We start from the raw sequence: 11,212 nt of genomic DNA, 5'->3' as shown, positions 1-11,212 counted from the left end.
TCTAGTCTTTGAACCACAGCTCAATTTCTTGCTTTTTGTTAATTAATTGAAAATGAGAATCTCAGGAACTTTCCTGCTTGTTCTGGATTCAAAGCACAATCTTCATATCTTATCTTTGAGAAGGCAGGATGATAAGTGTGAGCCCCCAGCACCCAGCTGAAGCAATTTTCTTAAAGAAAAAAAATTTTTAAAGTAGATTTTCAGGTAAGATTTGGCTCATCTACCTCATAATATCTAAAATGACTCTTCAGGTAACAAACCTACTCTTCTAAGAAACTAATAAAGATTTGCAGATTGTTCTTTACAGTCTCAGAGAACATCCTAGGTATTTGATTAAGTGTAATAGAAACAGGAAAGAATCAAGACTGAAGGAATTTTGTCATTACAATGTGCTCTCTATATCAAATTTGCTCTTTTTGTGTGTGTATGCTGGTCCTGGAGCAGTTTCTTAGCTTTTTCTTTTTCTTTTTTTTTGGCGGGGGGGGGGGGGGGTGGAGGGGGGCCCGGTCATGGAGCTTGAACTCTGGACCTGGGCGCTGTCCCTCAGCTCTTCAGTTCAAGGCTAGCACTCTACTGCTTGAGCCACAGTGCCACTTCCGGCTTTTTTCTTTTTGCTTATGTGGTGCTGGGGAATCGAACCCAAGGTCCCAGGCATGCAAGGCAAGCGCTCTACCACTGAGCCACCTTCCCAGCCCCAGTTTCTTAGCTTTTGTGATCAAGTCAAACACTCTACTATTTAAGCCACAGCTATACATCCAGCTCTTTGATCCTTGGAGAGTCTCAAAGTCTTTCTTGTTTAATCTGGTTTCAAACTGTGATCCTCCTATCTCAACCTCCTGAGTCACTAAGATTAGTGACATGAACCAACAGATTCTGGCTTAAATTTGTGAAAGTGTATGTTCAGGGTTACAAATTTTCTAAATTGGTTGCTTAGAATGTTTTCAGTTCAAATATTAATATTGTTTTTTCAAGATTAAGGCCCTGAACAACCAACTCACTGTGAATTTTTTTCCTTTAGGCTTTAGGAAAGAAAATGATTAGAGGGGGTTTTAGTAAGTATTAAAACACCAAATAAAATAAAATAAAACACAATAATGTTTTTCAGTGAATGGTGTGGTGACCTATAGCATGAAATGGCCAAGGATACTTGTTAAGAATGCAACCTTAGAACATGGCAGCTCGAACTGGTCTTAGGCTCAGACAAAGGTAATCTAGAGATGCCCACCAAAGTCAGCAACAGCGGCCTTCACCCCGCACGAGGATCTGTGCAGCATGGAAGATATTTAACTTCCTGCTGTATGCTGATGAGCAGAATTCTTCCAGTACATACCATTTTGCCCAAAGATCTATGTGCAAGAACTTTCTTCAAAATCATTGCGTCATTAGTAAACAAAAGAAAAGAATATTCAGAAAGAAGAATTATAGGGTACTCAGTATAGGAAATGTAGGATGTAGTATCAGGAATGGAGGATTATAAGCCTTTTATTACAAGCCTTTTATTCCTTGGTGTAAAAAATCAGATATCATATCAAAGAGATCTGAATATTGTAAAATGCAATTTGAAACTGGGTTTCCTCTGGTGTTGGAAGGATATACATTTATAGTGACCTTGGTGAAATCACATTTGGTAAAGGCATCCTGTACTGATGGGAAACTTTTCAATCATTTAGAGACTATTGGGCATTTTAGCCCGAGGATTCCTGGCTAACCAAGAACTTGTGCCCTGGATTTTTCAATTTCTTTTGAATTCTACTCACTTCTACATTCCAGCTTGCCATGTTGTTTTTTGATGAAGTTGTCAAACAAATGGCAGTTGCCTTTGAAAGAAGAGCATGTAAGCTGTATGGTCCAGAAACAAACGTACCTTGGGAAATAATGTTTCATGAAGTTCATCACACACAAAGGAGAAAAAAGAGCCAGTGTCACCTACTATTCACATTGTTAACTTTTAGGAAGTGCTTTCATGATTTCTTTTCAGAAGTCAGAAAACATTTTTTAAAGCTAGCTGTGATTATAAACTGCTCCATTGAAAGTTGCACATAGAACACGGACCCTCTTGTACATACAATTCTTTTTTGAATCAAGTGCAATTCAAACTAATGTGTACATTTGCAGGTTCTACATTTATAATAAAATGTCATCGCTATTGCTAGAACACTGATGTCACTCTTCTGAGCCAAAGAGCCTGTCTTACAGCTTAGAATACTTCAGAAATCTCCATATATTTAAAGTTAAAACTTCGATTTAACTGTTTGTAAAGGTTTCTTGGCATTTTTGTTTTCTTAAATTGTTCTTACTAGTAATAGTAGTACTAGTGCTTTTAGTAATTACTATAGTGCTATAGTGAAGTTAGTTTCTAGATAGTGTTTTGTTGTTGTGGGTCTTTTCTTGTTTGGTTTGGTTTTTGATTGGTAAATGGTCCAGAGCTAAGTTATTCTCCTAAGAGTTCACAACATTCTTCCACGTACTTAGGCTTCTCTTTCAACAATGCTAATCATGTGTCAAGTTCTCTTGACCACAGTAACTTGACCACAGTAACTTTATTAGGTCTCCAACATTATGCCCTCTCTATTTTCTATTTATTATGTATACTTTTTCAGTAAGTTCCAAGCTATTTTTTAAACAAATCAATGTAAAGACTGAAGTACTAGCTTAATAAAGTTAATTTGTTTATTTTTTGTTAAAAAGAAGAATGAAGCTTTAACTGATGATAAGAATGATCAATGAAATTAAAGAGGATATGTATAGTAAATTCAAAGAGACAATTGGCTGAGTGGAATAAAAGAATTAAAATAAATAGCTGAATGAAATTAAGGAAGAAAATGAAGGATAAAAAGTGGAATTCAATGCAGATATAGAAAGATATAGACATCCTAGCTATGTGCTGATCTTAGTGACTCAAGAGGCTGAAAGGGGAAGGATCGTGGATCAAAGTCATACTTGGAAAAATTGGTTCTAAGGGTTCCATCTCCAAAATAATCAGAAAGCAGTTCCAGGTGAAGGTATGACTCAAATGGTAGAGCACAAACCTGGCAAGGAAGGTGAGCCAGCACAAGACCCAGAGTACAAAGCCTGGTAACCAAGAGATAGACAGAGAGAGACAGGGAGAGAGAAAAACAGAGAGGGAAGAGAAGGGAAAGGGGGAGAGAAAAAGGGGGTAAGGGAGAGGGAGAGGAAAAGGGAAACCCACTAACTGACAGACAGACCAAGATCCTGAAAAACACCACCTTGAAATTTTGGAAAGAAAGAGATCAATATCTCAAATGTAACCTCAATTGAGACCAAGGACTGGTGGCTCACACCTATAATCCTAGCTACTCTGAAGTTTGAGATGTGAGAATTGTGGTTCGAAGCTAGCCTGGGCAGGAAAATCAATGAGACAGGCTTTCTAATTTACTAGTCTAAAACAGCTGGACTAGAGAAATGACTCAAGTGCTAAAGCATCAGCCATAATTGAAATGGCTAAGCAATCGCTCAAAGTCCAGAGTTCAAGCCTCAGTACTGGCAAAACAAACAAACAACAACAACATAAAATAAAATACTAGTTGCAGCCTTCACTACTAGGATGAAACAATGTAAAAATTAAGTATCAGTCATTAAAGATAAAGCACAGTAAATAGAACATTCAGGTGAGACCAAGTGCACTAGGCTTTGTACTCTGGGTCCTGTGCTTGCTCACTTTCTTTGCCAGGTTTGTGTTCTACCATTTGAATCATACCTTCACCTGGAATTATTTTCTGATTATTTTGGAGATGGAACCCTTAGAACCAATTTTTTGTTGTTGTTGTTGTTGGTCATCTGGCTTGAACTCTCAGCCTGGGTGCTGTCTCTCAGCTCTTCAGCTCAAGGCTAGTGCTCTACCATTTGAGCCACACAGCGCCACTTCCAGTTTTCTGAGTGGTTTATTGGAGATAAGAGTCTCACATACGGGGCAGGGAAGGTGGCTCAGTGGTAGAGCGCATGCCTTGCATGCCAGAGGCCCTGGATTCAATTCCCCAGCACCACATAAGCAAAAAGAAAAAAGCCGGAAGTTGTGCTGTGGCTCAAGTGGTAGAGTGCTAGTCTTGAGCTGAAGAGCTGAGGGACAGCGCCCAGGCCCAGAGTTCAGGCCCCATGACTGGACCCCCCCCCCCAAAAAAAAAAAGAGTCTCACATACTTTCCTGCCCAGGCTGGCTTTGAACCGTGATCCTCAGATCTCAGCCTACTGAGTAGCTAGGATTACAGGCGTGAGCCACCGGCGCCCGGCCCAATTTTATTTTATTTTTTAAATGACTAAATGAGTGCTTTGAGGAGGGAGTCAGCACTACTGCCCAGTTATATAGGGGAAACAGTTAAAATGGCCTCATGGCTTCTTTCCTGTCTCCTTGCCTATCACATTCCAGGAATGTCCTCAAAATATGTGCAGCAATATAACTTTCCAGAACTCCCCTGTAAGTACTTAGGTCGGCCTTTATTTTTAACAGTATTCTGCATGTATTTTTGTTGTTGGCTCTTCTCATGTAAAATATTGCCACAAATTTCTTTCCATGAATGCAGATCTACTTCCTCTTTTGCTTCCTCTTCCCCCTCTTTCCTCCTCCTCCTTCTTCCTCTTTGTCTTTCTCTCTCAACACAACTATGTAATATATACTTTGGTTTGGATATATAGTAATTTACTTAACTCTCCTAACTCGTGTCTATTTGGTTGTTTACTGTGTGTGTGTGTGTGTGTGTGAGTGAGTGTGCAAGTCCTGGGATTTGAACTCAGGGCCTGTGTGCTATCCCTGAGCTTTTTTGCTCCATGTTAGCACTTTATCATTTGAGCCACAGCTCCACTTCTGGATTTTTGGTGATTAACTGGAGATGAATCTCATGGACATTCTTGCCCTGGGCTGGCTTCAAACCACAATTATTGGATCTCAAACTCCTGAGTAGTTAGGATTACAAGTGTCAGCCACTAGTATCTGGCATGTTCACTGTACTTTATAATTTAAAACTCTCTGAACAGAACATATTTCAGAACAAATTCATGTTCCTCTACACATTTCAACAGATTCATTCTGAAAAACAAAACTTCAGCATAAAGGATATTTGCATTTTATATAAGATTTTTTAAATATTTTAATATGAAACTTTCTATGGGAATGTTAGAAAATGACCTATGAGAAAGTTTTCAATGATTGCTCTCATAAATACCCAAAGATGCAATTCTGATAGTGACTTTTTTTAATGAATGATAATGATGTGTTCATAAGCATTGAAACAAGAAAAATTAAACATATAAGCTGATAAATGTGTTATCATTCTAAATTGTTTATTTTCGTAATCTACTTTGATCTTAGGAAGTAAGTTTCATAAATTTTTAAAACTTGATAAATATATCCATGAGTATGTTTTAAGTATAAAGGCTATGTCCTTGCTTATAATAGTATCACATGTCAAATATATATATTTATTTATTATACATCTAATATATACATGTGTATAGATTGCACATTATATTACATATAATATGTATGAGTTTTAGAATAATATAAATCTTATATAAGAAGACTTTGTATGGCTTACAACATCTATATTCCTATAGATAGTGTTAGTTTTCACCATAGCTATTGTGTTAGTTTGAGTATTACACTTTTCTAGGCTCATATCCTTACTGAATAGAAATAATAATCTTTTGTATTAATTACTTTGACCAGTTTTACCTTGTATTATTATTAAGTAGTTGTACAAAGTGGTTACAATTCCATAAGTCAGGTAATGAGTCAAATGCATCGTGATCAGTCATCTTCCCATCGTTCACCCTCATTTTCACCTTCCCCTTCCTACCCTCATTACATAGTTCCATTTTTACATAAGGTTCATTTGAATATAAGGATTGCACTTGCTCACCCTTCTTGCTCCATTCCTGTCTCCCAACGTGTTTCTTCTTCCTAATATTCATTTTGTTAAACAGTTCATCAGTCAGAGGGGTTACACCATTGAACCCCTCCTCGACTTACGCAATCTTTTGTTGGTTTGTTTGGACATGCATAAAACCCTATATATGTTATCATGTGTTTTTGGCCCAAGCATCAAATACTGGTCTCATATATTTTGGGGAAATTGTTCTTGATGCAAAAGTTTAAACTACTATTTCAAAAGAAAAAGAAATTATGTGGTTTATCTTGAAAGTGTATATTCATAAATGTACCTCAAGTAGTGGGGTTGAAAGAAGAAGGGGGAAAAAAAGAATAAAAGTTCACTGGAACCCAGTGATTTATTGGGAAGAGCTCAACAAACTCACATAAAATCCAAAGGGGGGAAGTGGTCAGACATTGGGTCAAATCTCCATTCACATGTTGTGTAATAAAAGGCTGACTGTAGCCTTTCAGCCTTGCTTCTAGTCGTAGACAATAGCAATTGCAGAGCAAGACTAATAACAGGATTTAGCATAAATCCACCACAGGAAGTGAACAGTTGTACTGGCAAATAATTAGCCAGGAAACATTTTATAGCAGCATCAGGATGCATCCATGAGCTCTCCAACGCTCAACGCATTTGTGATCATGAAAACATAATTGGTTCTCCGTGACTGTATTTGTGTGTGTGTGTGTTTGTTGTCAGGTGTCTCTTTTCCCCTACTTTCTTTTCACAAGCAGGCCTTCTTTTTCCTGTCCTAATTTAGCAACCCCAGGAAGGGTTTTGAAGTCTCTCAAGGGAGGGGTTCAGAATGTTCTTTTTTTTTTTTTCTCCTGCTGGTGCTTTTTTTTTTTTTTTTATTGTAAGGTGGATGGTGTTTATTTTGCACAGCTAACAAGTGAGTTCAAAGCAATACATTGCTCTTGAACTCCTGCCAGATTCCCAAAGCTGAAAGCTCCCCGGCATGGTAGAGCCCCGACTGATTAATTTGCAAAGGAATGCCAAACTGCATTTTCCACCACCTGCTTCATTTGACACTTGAAGGAAAGCTAAGCGGGAGTGTAAAAGGAAAGAAGCACACTCAGGGCAGCACACCCGGATGTGAATTCACTTCACAGAGACTGGGAGCTCCGTGCTAAGCACTTCTATTTCCGTCTTTCCTCCTTTGTTTGACTTGCTGTTTTTTTTGTTTTTGTTTTGTTTTGTTTGTAAGGACTACTAATAAACATGGTTTTTGTTCTTACAATATCTATATTAGGGGAAGTGCTGTCAGACTTCTCTCTCTGTAAATCTTTCTGTTTAGTCTTTCTGTCCACATGAAACTGCTTCATCCAACTCACCAAAGAGCAGCTACGTGAAGACAAATGCCAAATTTGGGGGACAAAAATTTGGGACAAGCCAAATTTTTCCTATTTTAACATTCTAAAGAAGGAGGCAACAAAGCTTGATAAGAAATGTACTCATTACCTTGCTCACAATAAAAAACATTAAAAAGAGAGCTACATGTATGTTACCAATCTCTGTTGCCTAATTGGAGTTTATAATATCAAACTTTATTTAAAATTTACATTTAAAACATGACATTGGAACTATGAGTCAGAGTACAGTCCTGTAATCCTAGTTTTGGGGAAGCTGAGGCCAGAGAACGGTGAGTTTAAGGCCAGCCTGGGCTGCATCATAAGACAAACAAACAAGCAACCAAACAAGTACAATTGCCTTAGGCATTGACACTAGAACATCATGATTATCCCTGATGGCTTTCGCAAAGAGTTTGCCATGCTTTATATAAACATTATCATTGAGATGAACAGGAATCTCACCTCCATGGGGATACCATGAATATCAAATATTAAATACTCAGTAAATATGAGTTATTACAAATCAAGACAGTTTGGAACTGGCATGAAGCATGAATCAAGCATTCTCGCTAATAGATTTTCAAGTATAAGCAATGTCTTATTTTATGAGCAGAGATCTAGAGGTAAAATAGGCTCCAAGTCTGGTATAATTGTAAGCTTTATATTTCAGCCCCCCCTTTTATTTTTTGGTGCTGGTCCTAGAGCTTGAATTCAGAATTCAGGACCTGGGTGTTATCCTTGAGCTTCTTTTGCTCAAGTCTTGCTTTCTACTACTTGAGCCACAGCTCTACTTTCAGGTTTTTTGGTGATTAATTGAAAATCAAAGTCTCACAGACTTTCCTGCCCAGGTTAGCTTTGAATTGAAATCTTCAGATCTTAGCCTCCTGAGTAGGTAAGATTATAGGTGTTAGCCGCTTACCTGATTTCTTTGTCCTTTTACAGGGTTAGTTTGTTCTCAGGCTGGCTCCCCTTGTGGTTGCAAAAAAAAAAAAAAAAGCTGACCACAAATGAGACAAGTCACTTCTTTACTCAAGTCCAATAGAAAAGAGAAAAGGAAAGTGTGCCATCAATATGAATTAAAGCAGCTCTTTCTTCACTAGGTCTGTGGAAACTTTGTAGCTATCATATGTGATACAATGATAGTCACCAGGGAAGTATTTTGCCCAGATAGTTTTACTCCTTATTTCCTGTGTTGGGTTCTAGTACAAGGGCCAGACACAGAAAAATGGGTACATTAACCAAAGTGGGGTTCTGTTAGGACAACAGAAAGGAATGGTGGGTCTATTACTTTGTGACCCAAAGATGATATTCTCAAGTTGAATATTTCCATAAAGTTCTCTTTACAAAGGTAAAGCCAGGATACTTAACAATATCCAGGAGCTATTGGCCATTATAAACTTGAAGGGCAGAAAATGGAAGTAGGCACTATTAGTAGAAGTTTAAAAAAATGAAAGTATGTAACTAAGATGGCTTGCTCACTTGATAGAATATAACCTTTATTAAGGGACTGGCCATTTCCCCACCCATCTTAAACAACTTTAAAAGGATGTTTGCAAGAGGGGATTTCTATAGCTTCCACCCCTCTCCCTTCTCCTAATCTCTTTCTAGTACCTCCTAATGATGGAACCTACATGAAATCTAAGGGCATGGGAGCCTTTTTGATGCATGTTATATAATTCTCCATTACTTTGTTTTCTACAATCACACAGAACATTACATGTGCAAGGATCATAAGCAATGAAGCACATACATAGGTTATGGCAAATTTAAAGATTTAAATATAAAATGCCAAGTAGAATTCCCCTTACTAAAACAATGTGAACATTTCCCTTACCATTGTTGTAGAATGAGTCACTTTGAGATGAGTCTCACTGTATTTCAAATTACAAAGTTGACTTTATAAACTGGAAGTCATGAAGATGCATTGTAGATCTTTTTTTTTTTTTTTTGGTCGGTCATAGGGCTTGAACTCTGGGCCTGAGCACTGTCCTTTAGCTCTTCAGTTCAAGGCTAGTGCTCTACCACTTGAGCTACAGCGCCACTTCCAGTTTTCCAGTGGTTTATTGGAGATAAGAGTTTCATGGACTTTCCTGCCCGGCTGGCTTTGAACTGCCATCCTCAGATCTCAGCCTCCTGAGTAGCTAGGATTACAGGCCTGAGCCACTGGCTCCTGGCTGCATTGTAAATCTTTTATCATCAAATCAGATGACTACTTGGTTCTTCATTAACAAACAGACTTGATGATTGACAGCAAGGGCCACACAGCCTTTTTTTTCCTATACCTCTCCACTCCCAAGGTACCCTGTTTCTTCATATCTCCAAGCCTTCAGGGTAGACACACATTGTAAGTGTCTACCTGTTCTAACAACATAGATGTGCCATAAGTATTCAGAGTTAACACATTGGATTAGGTAAAAACCATAAATTTACCTCCCAAACCCATTTCTTTATTAGCCCCTGTCATTCATATAGTTCTGTCTTCCAATGCTCATCAGTTTACTGTATCACCAAGTCTGCTTAACTTTTATTCTTGAAATATACAGATATATGTGTGTATATGTGTTTATGTATGTACATATACATATATAGAGATATTAATATATATGTATATATAAATATATGTATATTTAATATGTCCTTGCCTTTCAGTACTATCAAGACCTCTGAGTCATCCATTTCCTTGAACAATATTCCTCCCTTTCATCTATATAACTCAATAAAAAACACCGCCAATTTTGTCTCCCAAAGATTCATTGCAATTCCATATTAGTCCAGGCTGTCATCGTTTCTCGGTTTTATCATTGTGTTACTTTCCAGTTTCGTAAGCATTTCACTTTCTCAAGTACTCTTCACTGGCTTCTCTTCGTGAATCTAAAATGCAAATATTCCTGAACCACACCTCTGTTCTCTTCATTATCTCTCTCTCTCTCTGTCTATAAAGGCTACATCATCTTTAGCCAGAGCTGATAATGAATCTCCTCTTCCCCCACTCACCCACTCCCCCCACTCCAGATTTCACTAAGTAGTTTCTAATTACATACTAACCATAACCATAAACACAAGTTACCAAAATCAACGCCATTTAGTCATTTCCTGTTCTTTTATGTGCGACCTGTGGTTCTTCAATACCTCTAATTATTGAATTAGAATATATTACGACATTCTCCAAAGGGCACACAGTAGTCAAGTAGCCATGGATAATGATAATTATACATTTAGTTCTAGGGCTTTGTTTTAAAAGATTGAAATTCTAATGACATCTCTACCGTTCAATTACAGAAAACCTGCAATGGCTCAGACTGCTTGGTTCATTTTTAATCTTAGTGAAGAATGGTAATGGTGGTGAAGGTAGCAGCTTTGTACTGAGCACCAACAAGGCGCCCTGGTGTCGATAAATATTCCACTTCCTCAATAGCCCTTGCATTGTGTCTTGTTCTCTCCATTTTATAGGCAAATAGGCTAAGTCTCAATGAGACTCAGGTATTGCCCCAAAGCAATAATTCCCAAGTAAAGATCCAACCCAAATCTCTGCTTCAAAAACTCATTATCTTGATACCATGGCACATTTCTTGAAAGTCAAGAAGTACATAAGTAAGTTGCCTACTAATAATAAAATGCACATTGTTATAATTAATTCTGTGCTAAATTAATGCATGATTTTTACTTATTTGGAAGAAAAATGTGTTAAAACTTATGCAACATAGTATTCATTTTGAACTTGGCAATGGAAATGTTCATCTAAATAAACAGCTTTAGGTGTATCTGTTTAATCTTTCTAGACCAAGATTCCTGAAAGTCCCAAACAATTAAGAAGTTTCTCAGAGAGGAGTTGATTAACTTCCCTTTCCCTCCACATGTAAAACTACATCTCCCATCTGTGCATTCTGTCTCCATCCTTCCTATTTTGCAACTGTAATTTTACAGATTTTTCAACAATTAGTTTTTCAGGAAAAACATTTAGAATCAGTCAATG

At 37.6% G+C, this 11,212-nt stretch overlaps 1 pseudogene; it reads left to right on the top strand.

The window, feature by feature from the left end:
• Positions 1-1,171: 1,171 nt before the first annotated feature.
• Positions 1,172-2,043, top strand: LOC106003133 (annotated as a pseudogene).
• Positions 2,044-11,212: the final 9,169 nt, after the last annotated feature.

The sequence above is a fragment of the Dipodomys ordii genome, unplaced genomic scaffold (genome assembly GCF_000151885.1).
Source record: "Dipodomys ordii isolate 6190 unplaced genomic scaffold, Dord_2.0 Scaffold1, whole genome shotgun sequence".
Classification (NCBI taxonomy): Eukaryota; Metazoa; Chordata; class Mammalia; order Rodentia; family Heteromyidae; genus Dipodomys; species Dipodomys ordii.
The sequence above is the reverse complement of the archived record's forward strand: the minus strand, read 5'-3'. Positions and strand labels throughout refer to the sequence as shown.